This window comes from Lissotriton helveticus, chromosome 2_1, assembly GCF_964261635.1.
Source record: "Lissotriton helveticus chromosome 2_1, aLisHel1.1, whole genome shotgun sequence".
In the NCBI taxonomy this organism is placed as follows: domain Eukaryota; kingdom Metazoa; phylum Chordata; class Amphibia; order Caudata; family Salamandridae; genus Lissotriton; species Lissotriton helveticus.
In genome coordinates this window covers 1,167,007,459-1,167,021,359 of record NC_136059.1, presented here as the reverse complement: position 1 = coordinate 1,167,021,359, position 13,901 = coordinate 1,167,007,459, and positions in this window count along the sequence as shown.

Here is a 13,901-nt window from a genome sequence, read left to right as displayed (position 1 = left end):
CTGCCGATCAGAGTGAAAGAAATGCTTCACAAACAGGCTCATGGGAGGCCCCCCCCCTCCTGGGGCCTCTAAGGGATGGTGTGGTAAGGCCTAGGGGAGGGTACACCTCTCAGGCAGCCAGTTCAGAGACTCGGCAGGGCACCCATTGTCAGCACTTTAGCCCACACAGGTTTAACTCAGCCCCCAAGCAATTCTCACACCTTCAGTTCGAAATGGACTGTACAAGAGTTGCTTGGGGTGGCTGAGAAGAGGAGCTGGGGCCCAAATGTATTCTGCACAAAGCAGCTTCCCGAGATCAGAAGGTGTCGCTTATGTAGATTTCAGGGGCCTCCCACATTCCGTTTTGCCCAGGGCCCCGAAAATCCTAGGACCGGCCCTGCCTGGAGGTACTGCAATACCTGGTTGATGGGTGGATTGGAAAACGAAATGTGTACGGAGGCTTTGTGTTCACTAATGTGGTCTTTTGAAACCATACTGCTTAAGTTTTGTAAGCATATAAGCAGTGGACATTGAAATGGGTCCTTTCTGGGCCCTGTAGTTATGTCCTTAACTTTTCAGGCAAAAATACTTCTTGATTTCTGAATAATGACTGTAAAAGCGTTAAGTTCACCATGTTCCTGCTTACATTTTACATGCTTTATTAAATCTTTCATTCCTTATGAGTGTTTGCTTTTTCCAGGGTGTTGTTACCTTTTCTTTTAGGCAGCATATTGCTCTTGCCTAGTGTGTAATTTGAATTGAGTCGCATCCAGTTATTTATAGCAGGTCAAATTGGATTGTAGCTGAAGGCAGTATGAGTTTCTCTCAGTGGAGCAGTATGGTGTTCAGTGAGAGAGCAGATGAAGCACTGGGGGCAGAGCTGCTAAATTTAGAACTGGGGAACCAGGTTCAGCCTTCATGAACAGTTCCCCAGACCACTCTCCTGAGGGAGCACATTCCCATGCCAGACCTTAGAAGGCACCAGAAAAGCCCTGGTGTGTTAGCACCGGCAGGTGGACCCTAGTAGTGGTAAGTGTGGGTTCACCTTGAAGGCTTGCCCACCACAATACATACTGAAGTTCACCTCCAGTCTTGCGGGCAGACCTACGAAGTAGCAGACCCTAGAGCAACAGTGACTCTGTCACTGAGGTCACAGGACCCCTGAGAAGAGCTGGCTCTAGGGCGGTGCGACTGGTGTGACCGCAACGGGCGCCGACTTTGAGTGGGGGCATCGTATATTATGGTTTTAAAAGCACTTGCTGCCTCCTTCCTGGCCGCCAGCTATTTTCGGCAATAATAAAAATGTCATGATAACTCTAATGAATAAACTTCTTCCTAGAGCGAGATCGGAGATTTGTCTAGTGGAAGTTTTGACTCATGGAAAGATAGCGCAGAGGGTTAATGTGCCTGCTGCAAAGAAAAAGTACCAGGCCCATCACAAAGTGCACATATTGTAAATAGGTCAGTGAGTTACTGCTTTTGTCAGTGAGATCCTTTTGCTTCTTGCAAGTCAAAATCCTAACAAAGAACAGTGAGCTATTAACTTTCATCTAAGAGCTGCATACAAACTGCAAGGTATAAACTAGAGCGTTATGGTTTTTTCCCTAAGCCTTTGATTATCCTAATGTTGCAAAAAGTGTTATTTTTTATACAAATCAATAATGATTTTTAAAGAGAACCCCCAATCATGATATTACGTTTTAAATTCTGAGTTTGTGTTTCTCCAGGCCAATCACTATTAAACTATATTGTCTAATAGTGTGGTTATTATGTGACTCCTACACCTTGTAGTCCTTTGTCTTATGTAACATTTCCTATACAGTCATTTACACACGTAAAATTGATTGTCTCTGTGTATATTGCTGACGACAGAAACTCCATGGCTCGGAAACAAATGGCTCGTGCTTCCACTTTTAAGCTTTTTTGGGACATTCTGTGATTAAAATAAATTCACAAAGTGGAATATGTTTCTAATGTCAATAGCTCATATTAATCGTTAAATAATCATGTGTATCCATTGGTTGAATTACATAACATAATAAGCTGTAACTGGTCAGTGAAATGCCACGCAAATACTAAAGATTGGGATGTTTTGCGCATCCTGGCCACACCTCTAACTCCGCCCACGGATCGAATCCTCAGGTTATTCCCGCCCTCTGATTCTCTGCCCACAGTTCCCCTACTTTTATTTCCCCACTTCGACCACTGGGTGAATGATAATAGTCAGGTTCCAATTAATCAGAGGGATTTTGGCAGAAGGTAAGTGTTTTTGTAGCAAGGCGTCTAGTCGCTGCGTGGGGACTCTATACCTGCTTCCTGGACTTCTGGGCCGCATCTGAAACTGTAGATCGAGCCATCTATACTATTTCTTGAAACCCTTCATTATAAGAACTGGGACCTGGTGCAATTTAGTGTAGAGAGTGCTGTTTCTAACAAACTTACAATTTACAACAAGGCTCCTTGCACCACTGTTGTCTTCCCTTTTCTTGCTGACAATCAGCATCTCTAACAAAATCATGATGTTCTTCACCAAGAGTAGATACAATACCAATACACCTTTTGTTGTATGCGGATGACTTAAGGGGCTTTTTAGAATTTGTGTGCATGTGGTATTTGCATTGCATGAAACAATCCAAAAAGGCAGCTGACCACTTTACAGGCAAGCATGTATTGAGTGAGTGATAGGAGATGTAGGGGGTTGGATTGTTCATGCATTGTGATGCAGTGTTCTGTAAAGAGGTGTGTCTTTACCTCTTTCCTAAACTGGAGCAGCATCGATGAAGACTTTGCGGATACAGGGATGTTGGATGCATAGAAGTAAGAGGCAGACATTTTTGTTTTTGACATAGGAAGACATCTGTTAAAATTCTCAGATGTCATCTTAGCCACCCTATTTAGAGTTTACATATGTCTACATATTCTAAATAGGGTGAATGGGACATCCAACAATATTTAGCACATGTCCCACATGCACCAAACACTCAATGGATCCTTTGTGATTACGCATCACTGGCCAATTAAGCTTAAGCAGCAGATTGATAGTCTTGATGCGTATTGCATCTTAATGAATGTAATATAAATGCCAGAAGATGCATGTGTTGGCGTGCAGCACAAAAATGATTCTAAAAATGGGATGTCATCGAGGTGGGGCATATTTGTAGGTATTGCTGCACTGACGTTTGCGATATCTTGACTTGGGCATCACATTTATGAGGGTATGTGACAGCTTTATCTTTTGAATTGCTTAACTATGTTTAGTGCACGATTTGGAGGGATTAATTGAATACATTTAATGAATGTTCATTCAGAAAACCCCAAACCCATAGCATGATAAAGAAGTCCCTTTATGTGCCTGGAGAATACTAACACTCTCAATTTTGACAAAATTGAAAGAAACAAATTCTGACTGTTTTTGAGGTCTTTTGAATTGTAATAAGTATACATTAATCACATGAGTATTGGTCTAAAGTAGATTTTATTCTCAAATCAAGGAAAATAATATTAGTTAAGGCCAACACTTATTTCACGACTACATGTCACTTCATCAGGGCCATAAGACAAATTATCTATACAAATGTTAGTAGGGATGATTAAGCGCAAAGTTAAGGCGATGCAGTATTAAATAATGTATTCTTCTTAAATTTCACGAATACTGTGGGTCCAGTGTGTGTTGATATTAGATTTCCTTTATTGTTCCCAAATATAATTTTCAACCATTTCTACGGTGTGATAGCCGAGGGCTTTCTGAAGCCTTGGGTCTAAAGTTCATACTTATTGCAGTTCAAAATACTTTTTAAAAAGTCAGTTTGTTTGTAGTGCATACAGGACAGGAGGGTTCAGTCCTGTTATTTCTTTTGTGGTCAGGTGTCAAACCCATCAGAGAGCCTCTGTTGCCCTCCACTTTCACTTTGTCAGCTCCATATTTATTAATGTGTATTGGTTTATAGACATCTGTGGTAACAAACAACGAATATTGAATTAAATAGAAGTTCCTAATACACTCAGGAGATAATGACTGCTGAATGGGAGTTGTGAATGAATAGTTAGTCTAATGCGAGGGTCAAACATCAAAAATACTTTTTACCAATGCCCATTTTTATTTCATGATCTGGGTGTAAAAGGATGCCTCGCACATATTAATGTGACATTTTTTGACAACCATATCTATATTCCTATTTTAGAACTCTATCCTTTCTATGTTCTCTGTCTCTGAGCCATTCTTATGTACGTTATACGAGGTAGATTTAAATGTAGCAGTAGGGGTAGGAGGAAAACGAACTAGAAACTGCAGGTGACAAACAGAGTCTTACTTTAGTGGGTACATTCCCTGATCATCGTGTCACAGAAAAATGTAACAACTGAACTATGGAGATTGTCATGAAAATGTGAATTTCTTTCCAGGGCTACGAGGGTTCACTTTCTAGGAACATGATAGCTGCAGTCGGTGCAGTGAATGGGCTAGACTATCTAGTGCTGGCAGTAATCTTCAGACAGGAAGATCCCTCCATCCTTGGTGAAACCATGACTGTCTTGTCTGTGTGCCCCTGTGCTGGGCCGTTACATCCATAAGCCAGAAAAGGCCACAGCTCTAAGGCAGCACCAAAGGGTGGCATCAGTTTTCTGAAAAAAGCCAGAAAAAGGAGTGTTCCTGTTGGCCTAAATGGCCATGGATTGCACCATTCTCGACAGTCTTTGAAGAGAAGGAAGAAAGCTTGGACCGTTGCTGAATGAGAAGAAAATGCAGATGGTTTGCACTGGATGCACAAAAAGAGCTGCACTCCGGCGACACACGGGGATGAGTGACCATGCGGCAGTGTGAAGCACCTATAACCTTTTGTGTAGAGACGAACACACGGCATCCAGTTTTGCCCAATCTGAGCCACAGACACATCCACCAATGGGACCATCTTTGTTTACTGAAAGAGGAAATGCCAATTCCAGCAGCTGGAAGCACTTTAGGCACCGATGAGATGGTTATTTATTTTTTTTTTTTTCACTGATAATATTCGCCATTTATTAATTACAAGTAGCAGAGAGATGAAACAACCAGTAAACTTCACAGGTGCCTGGCGCTGTTTTTTTTTTAAATTTCTGTATTTTTTTATTGTGTATAAAAAAATATATATTTACATGGAGCATGGAATATACATGAGTGGAAGAAGAAAAAAGAAAGAAGAGAAAAAGGAAAAGGAAAGAAAAAAGAAAAAAAAGGGGGCGCCCGGGGGGGGGGGGGGGGGTTTGGCCTTTGGCCGCTGGTCTTCCGTGTCTTTGCGGTAGTTCGATAGTTCGATAGGTCGAGTTCGAATAGTTCGGATGTCAGATTTCCAAGTCCTGCTTGTCGTTGTGTCTTACTGCCCCCCTTCTCAATGCTAGGTTGGTTTCCTGTCCCACTCCCCGGACCATAGAGGGGACAGAGAAGGACAGAAGTCGGAAATGAAAGAGGGGAAGAACCTTGCAAACTGGTTCCCTTTTGTCAGCGCGTGGATCCGCAGAGTGTGCCTCTCGTGGTTGTCTGGGTTCTGCGCCTACGGGGGTTTATGCGATGATAGGTAAAGGTCTAGGGGTCCCCACATGTTTGACTGCCTGTGAGTTTTCGGCGAGTGTTTCGCCGTGATGTTATCTGCCCCCCTTAGGAACGTGACCCAGTTGAGCCATGCCTGGGGCGCAGCTTTCGACGTGTCCTTTCAATTGCTTAGGACTATTTTGACTGCGGCCGTCAACAATAGGTCAACGAGGTCACGATCCTCTGTCGTTGTGATGGAAGGGGATGCAAAGCCTAGGACTAGACTTGGGAAGTCTATTTGTATGGCTACTCCTGTGATCTCATTGATGAGTTTTCCAATTTTTACCCAGAAGTCCCTAATCTTAGGGCAACTGAGCAGAAGGTGTTCTAAGTCTCCCCTCCCTTTGTCACAATTCCAGCAAGCATCACTCTCTCGGATTCCCAAGGAGGCCAGGCGGGCCGGTGTCCAGTATGCCTTGTGCACTAGCCAAAATTTGGTCTGGTTTAGCATTGTCGTTATCTTTTTCCTAGAGGTAGATCTCCATAACTCTGCTCTCTCGTCCTCACTTAGTTCCTTCCCTGCTAAAGTTCCCCAGAAATTTGTGATCTTATCGTTGAGTTTAGTGTTTTTGGGGTGGGGGGCTTTGTATAGGTGTGCTACTTGGTGTCCTAGTATGTTGAGACTGGCTGCGAGTTGTATGAGCGATGGTGTCCGGCTGTTGAGGTGTGCCTTCCTTATTGCTACTTTGATTTTCAGGAAGTTGTAGAGTTCTATGCTTTGTAGGTTGTGTGCATCTTTTAGGGTATCAAAGGTTATGTCCGCGCCCTGTTTCTGAAGGTCTTGGGCAATGGAGATACCATGTCCGTACCATTCGTGCATGTCTAGAACCTTATCCCTGTATCTTAAGGTGGGGTTGTGCCAGATAGATTCAAATTGACCTCCCTTGATACTTGTTGTCATTAGTTTGTCTACCTTCAGGAGAGCTGTTTTCGTGTTCCTCAGGACGGGGTTGTCCTTGACTGCTGGGTGTCGGGTGGCGGTGAGGAGGGTAATGTGGTTCATGCCTTTTAGTAGCCCTCGCTCGAGTGTTAGCCAAGCTGGGGTGTGTTCCTGTCTTGGGTCCAGCCAGTGTAGCCCCTGTCTGGCTATACATGCTACCTGGAATCTTTTGAAATTTGTTATGTTCAGACCGCCTTGATCTTTTGAGAGTCTAAGCTTGTGTAGGCTTATTCTGGGCTTCTTCTCTCTCCACGGGAAGTTGTTCAGTATCTTGTCTACTCTCTTGTGGAAGTCTTCTGTGTTGGTCAGTGGGAGCATGGTTTGCATATAGTTGACCATCGGTGTGAGCATCATTTTTATGGCTTCTACCCTTCCCCACCATGTTGTGAATTTGGGGGACCACCCATCTACTTTATCCTTAATCTTCTGGATTGTCGCTTGTTCATTGTGGTGTAGTGTCGTTCTTAGGTCCCTTTCAAAGAGGATGCCTAAGTATTTTATTGGCTTCTGCTGCCATGATAGGCCTGACGTCCCAAGTACCGTTCTTGTTGTGTGGATGTTTAAGGGTTTACACTCTGAATTATCTTTGTTAAGTTTGTACCCCGAGACCTGGGCGTATTTTTCGATGGTGTCAGTCAGTGCTTTAATGGATCTTTCTGGGTCTTCTGTGATTATCAGTACGTCGTCCGCGTATGCCGCTAGCTTGAAGGTTTCCCCCCCTATTGGTATCCCCACTATGTCCTCGTTCGTTCTGATCATCGTCAGGAGCGGTTCTATGGCTAATAGGAAAAGGGCTGGTGAGAGAGGGCAGCCTTGTCTCGTTCCCCTGCCCAGGTTGAGTATGTTCGATGTGCCTCCGTTGACTACCACCCGCGCTTTTGGGCTATTGTATAGAGCCATCACCATTCTCCTGTAGTTAGGCCCTAGCCCGAATTTTCCCATGCATTGTTCTAAAAATGGCCATGAGACCCTGTCGAAGGCTTTCTCAGCGTCCAGGGTAATCATGACTGCTGCCTTGCTGCTTCGGGAGGAGTGGTTAATTATATGGCATAGCAGTCTCGTGTTGTCGTGGGACATACGGTTTTTGAGGTAGCCAACCTGGGAGTTGTGTATGAGCTTGGGTAGGTATGCGTTGAGTCTATTAGCAAGAATTTATTTTCGCGTATATCTTGCAGTCTACATTTATTAGGGAAATCGGTCTAAAATTCCTCGCCCCGATTGTGTCCTTTCCTTCCTTTGGTATGACAATTATGTTTGCCTCAGCCATTGAGGGTGTCATGCGTCCCGTGTGGACACACTCCTCGAATACCTGTTTCATTGTGGGTTTTAGAGTGTGAAGGTACTGCTTGTAGAAGCCAGATGTAAAGCCATCTGGCCCCGGTGCCTTATTGTCTTTGAGGCTTGCTGTGGCTTTCCCTATCTCATCTTCCGTTATGGTCAGCTCTAGGATGTCACGTTCTCGGTCTGATAGTGTGGGAGTGGTGATGCTTCCTAGCAGCTCTTCACCCCCGTCCTCCTTTAGCGTATCATCCTTGGTGTACAGGCCCTCATAGAAGTCTCTGAAGACCTCTAGGATATCCTTGTTGGCGGTCTGGGACTTGCTGTGTTTGTCTTTGATGGCCCCTATCGTGTGCTGTTTTTGTTTCCCCCTTAGATAGGATGCTAGGTTTTTGCCCGCTTTGTTTGCAGTGCAGAGGTTAATCGATTTGTATTTATTAATCCAGGTCCCTGCCCTCTCACTCAGTATTCTATTAAGTTCGTACTTCCGTTTGGTCAGATTCGTGAGTGTGTTGTTATCTTCCATTCTGGCTATATTCGAAGGATTTATCGATTACGATAGTTCTTGTGAATACACAAGTCCCTCGGTTTTTGTGCTTGCAAATACCAACAAAACTATCCCAAAGGATACCCAAAACTAAGAACCACTAAGGACTGGGAGACGCTCCACTTATGCTTAACTGAAATATCGATGACTTCATCAGAAGACTCGTCTCAGTGTTTCGCTCTACCAAACTTCAAGGGTTCAAATCAGGGCGATAGCCAGGGCAGCAGTCCTTCGTAGCCGTCGGGAAGTGGTGAACCTCGCAGCAAAGACCTTCGGACCACGTCGACATGCAGGGGTCGTTGAAGTGGTTGGCCATCCTCCGGAATTTCCACACGAAGCTCCTCACGAACCTCTGGCTGGGCTGGTACCGCTGGAATCGCCCCAAACGTTGGTTATTTCTTTATCTTTAATTTGATTTAACTTTAGTGACTGAAAAAATACACTTTTTCATTCTATATTTATTTATATGTTCCAATGAGAATACTTCAGGGGCATATTTTTCAAACTTTTGCATCATGCTTTCAGGGGGGAACAAGGGCAGCGCAAAACCTAAGTGATATTAATCAAGCCATGCTAGACCACCAAGCGTGGCCCTGAGTGGCTTGATAGATGTAGAGTAACGCAAGGCAGTGCAAATCACGGCAGAGAGGCGTCCGTGGGTGGAGCGTGAGGGTTCGTAAGCATCCACCCATGAATTTTGGGGCATTCCAAATTTATCATGAGTGGTAGACGTTGGAATGTGTTAAAATGCTATTCCTCCCCAGGTGAGCAGTGACGAGGAGAAATAGCTTTATTTCTCCTTGTTGTTTCCTCTTTCTACATATGCTGCATTCTGAAGCACAAATATGTTAGAAACAGTTGACTATGCCAGTTTACAAAAAAGCTGTAGTAGCTCGCACGGTGTAGGAACATGCAGAAAGCTTATAGATTTTCTCTATCTAAGGAGTGCAAAAAATAAACATATTCTCTCTGGATGTCATTGTAAGCTATGAAAACAGAGCAGAAGAAAGAAAAGCAACATTCCGTTTTCCTTGATTTGAACAGCTGCTTCAACTATGATGTCGTGACCTGATCTGCCTCTCACCTTGGCTACTGACAGCAAGCATTGGGACGTCAGAACTCGAATGTCGTGAATTATAATACTCGAGGTCTGATGTCTTTTCTTCGAAATCGGTGACAAGGTGAGTCACAATATAAAGAAATTAGAGAAAACTGTTTATACCGGATTACAAGTTCCTTGCATTATATTGACATTTTGTAGAGAAATGCTGGTACTGTTGATTTGAATGCTACTGCAGGAATTGTTGGTACTAGCTGACTAAATGTACAGCAGCCAAACTGGGAAATCCTACTATTGTCACATTTAAACTAAAGCAGTACAGCTGACAATTGTTGGTACTTTCCATAGTATGTACTGCAGCTCTATTAAGGCTGATTGGCACACTGACATTGAAAGTGTTGTAGTGTAACGAAAATGTCTTTCTATTACCCCACTAAAATGGCAGCTCTCCCGAAAAGACTAACGCATGTAGCCCTATTAAAAGTATTGAAATCCTGCTGAGAATTGCAGGTTCTGTTGCATTACATTGGTTGCAGTTGTGTCTAGAAATACAGGAACTGCCCTCCAAGTGCACTGGTGTGAACTGATGTCCCGATATATGCATGGCAGTTCTGTTGGGGAGATCTGGATACAGTGTTTAATTTTAGCTGGTGGTTGTAGGCGGGGCCCAGCAGCACCTATTTTTGGGGGACAGCACTTATTTTTCCTCATCAGATTTTTACCCAGTGTAAGAGAGAGAAAAACATGCAGGGAAAAGAAGAAGGAAGCAAAAGATGGAAAAACTGACAACGTGAGAAAGTAGGGATGAAAAGGAATGTGAAAGAGTGAGATAAAGAGTGACGTAGTGCCTGGTCGTGGATTAAGGAGCCATAGAGTGGAATCAGGACAATACAGCCCTGGTATTCAGCACCCTGACATTTGATAGCATGGGTTGCAGGCTTTTAAACCAAACTTTATTCTTAACATGTGTGCTGTATTAGTAAGACAACACTTACTAGTAGGGCATACGTGTTAAAAGTTCTGGTAATGCCTAATATTAAAGCAGCAGCCTTCGAGAAAATCATAGGTACTGCCCATTTCTAGTAAGGCAGCTCTGCTGAGAAGTGATGGTGCTGTCTCAGTAAAAGTATTACAGCTGTGCAGAAAAGTACTTTAATGGTTTTTACAAGCATAGCAGATCTGCAGAAAAGTACTGATATAGTTTAGGTGCAATTGGTCATTGTTAGACTTATCAGCCTTATGGTGTTCTTCCCCCCCAACGTTTTGCCTTCCTCCTCCATTGGTTCTGATCTCATTTTAGCTGCCATTAGGACTCTATACACTTTACCACTGCTAAACAGTGCCAAAGTCCATGAGGTCACTCCTTTAAGCATGGTAAGACTGGCATATCCCCTACTAAGAAGTCCCTAGTAAAATGGTACCACATGTACCCAGGGCATGTAAATTAAATGCTATTAGAGGGCTTGCAGCACTGATTGTGCCACCCACTTAAGTAACCCTTTAAACATGTTTCAGGACTGCCATTACAGAGCCTGTGAATTCAGTTTTCAACTGCCATTTCAACCTGGCAACATAAGCCCCTTGCCAGGCTCAAACCTTCCTTTTAAATACATATACATTCACCCCTAGGGTAGGCACTGGACATCCCAGTGGAAAGGGTGCAATGTATTTAAAAAGCAGGGCATATGCTTTTAAGTTTCACATCCTCTGGTAGTGAAAAGCTCTTAAATTAGTTTTTCATTACTGCAAGGCCTATCTCTCTCATAGGATAACATTGGAGTTGCCTTAATAACATTTATACATGTAATTTCCAAATAGGAATGGATAACCAGCTCAGGGTTGGTGTTTCAGGAATCACAATTTACACTCCTAAGTCAGGGTGAAGCAGTATTTTAAATTGCCATTCTGAAAATGCCACTTTAAGAAAGTTAGCATTTTTCTGCCTTAACCATTTAGTGCCTGTAGTCTGGTCTTAAAACTGGGTGTAGCTGACAGTTGGGCTCTGTGTATTCCTCCTCGACAGCCACACACAATAGGGAGCTTAGGTGTGCCTGGATGCTGGATGGGTCATCACCAGCAGGATGGGAGGGAGAAGCTTACACTTACACCAGAATAGGCTGTGTCCTACCTCCACACAAAGGACTGTATACCCTCTGTAGTTAGTCTGGAGTCAAGACAGGGAAGATAGGATGCCTTGAGTCTTCAGAGGGAAACCTCTAGAATCTTCTTCCTCACTTTGAAGGCACTCCTGGTCCTCAGACACCATCACTTCAGTACACTTCTGGCATGTGGACACTCTGTCAGGAAGAAGGGCAGCTGTGTTGCTGAAGGAGTGCCACTCTGCTCGACTGCTCTCTGCTGGGCTTCTGCATTGTTGTGCTGACTTGCTGCCTGCTGGCCTCTTGCATCTGTGAGAAGGAGTGGACCTGCATCTCTTGAACCCAGAACCCAGGGGGACTCCAAGGGCTAGTTGGCTGGCCTCCTGATCTGAAGCTTCAGGGACATAACAGGCTTCACTGCACCTGGGCTCTGACATCTGTGAGTCTACCCTTCCAAGTGATGCTACTCCAGCCCTGGAACCTTAGAAGTGGGCTTAAGGTGATGTGCCAGTCTCTGTGGATCCAGTTGAACAGACGCATCTTCTCTGCTGCGCTACAAAATCCCAAGTAGAACCGGTGCATCTCCGCTGCGTGGATTAGACCTGTTGCAAAGACTTGCATCGCCACAGCCCACGCATTGCCTTGGAAACCACCCATATGTGAAGCGCCCTTGATGTGGACCATTGTATCTCTCGTCGAGAGCAGCATCAATAACCACGTGAACTCTGCATCACTGCCTCACAGCTCCATGGAAGCGGTACATCAGCCCAACTGTGCTTTGCATCCTTGACTCAGGACTTCACATCACAAACCCTCATTGATGCGATCTTCAAAGTCGATGCAACAGACCTCGCACTGCAGCCTCGTCGCATCTCGGACCTGCTGCATCTCTTCGGATGTGCAGTGCATCTCCAACACGTCTCTGTAGCCGGCCCATACTCCATCGCGGTCCGGCCTGAACTTGTGACTTTGTGCTGTTCCAGCGTGACCAGATATTCACCATTGGCCTTTTGGCGCTATTTTCTCAAAAACATGTAAAATGCAATAGTTCCAATTGTACTAATTGGATTTTTGTTTTAGTCATGTGGGTCTTGTTTTATTTATTCAAAATCACTCTATTTTTCTAATACTGTTGTGGGCTACTTTTGTGGTATGTTTTTACTTTTTTACTGTTTGAAGTGTTGCAAATACTTTGAACATTCCCTCTAAGTTAACCCTGACTGCTCCATGCCAAGCTACCAGGGGGTTAATTAGGGTTTCTAAGTGCCTTACCCTGGCCAGGATTCCGATTGCTTCTAGACCAGGGCTCACACCCCCATCACCTAACTTCTTACGTTGATGGCATCTGTGGGATTGGACTTGTGTATGTGCAGTGCCATACAGTAATCTGGTGTTACACTACCACCCCATATAAATAATCTAAGACCATTTTGGGTTGAATTCTTCCTAATTGGCTTTTTTGACTTCTCCAAAATTCTCAGTCTGTTGTACCTGAATCTACCTCTTAAAGCAGGGAGTTTGAGCTGGCAAACACGGAGTCCTACACTATGGTCCAGCTCAAAGAGTTCTGTAAAAAGAGGGAACTTCCCACCAAGAGCACCATCAGGAAAGTGGAATTGCAAAAGGTGCTGAGGGCTTGGGTGGAAGTCCACCAGTCACATGTTATAGCAACTTAAAGAGAGTAGGATATGGACTGGAAAAGAGAGGATTTAGACCCCAGGCCGGAGGGCCAACAGCCTGCTGACAGAGATGAATTGGCCCCTAATTTGGAGCTCCATGCTTGGGCAGAGAACAGTATATCTCCCCAAAGCCTGTCCCTAGAGGATCTGCCAGAGAGGAGGGAGGAGGGAGGAGAGAGATTTCAGGATGAAGATGGCCTGGTTCAGGATGGAGGAGAAGAATCTGGCCGCAGAGAAGAAACTAGCTTTACAGCATTTGGCTCATGAAAGGAGCCTTAAAGAAATGGAACTGAAAGCAAGGCAGGCAGATTCTAGCAGCGTTGGTAGCAGCATGTTTGCAGTGTCTAAAGGTAACAGAAAGTTGTCTGCCTAAGAGGTAGCCGTGAGGGTTCAGAAGATCTCAAAAGAGCTCTGGAGGTTTGTGGAAACACATGCCTACAGTGGCGCAGGACACTGAGGTTGGGGATCAAAAAAGGTACACCATGAAAGCAATCTTGATTGCTAAGTTTGTGCTGACCCCTGAAAAGTACTGCCAAAGTTTCAGGAACAATCAGAAGTTCTCTAATCAGTCCTTGTGGATTTTGTAGACTAATCCAGCAAGGCACTGAATGGTTGGGTGCGGACAGCAAGGTTGATGATTACAATGGGTTGTACAATCTAATTTTGAGAGAACACATGCTCAGTATTTGTTTTCCAGAGCAGCACCAGCACCTAGTTGTTATTCTGACTGACCACAGAAAGCTTGCCGAGGAGGCC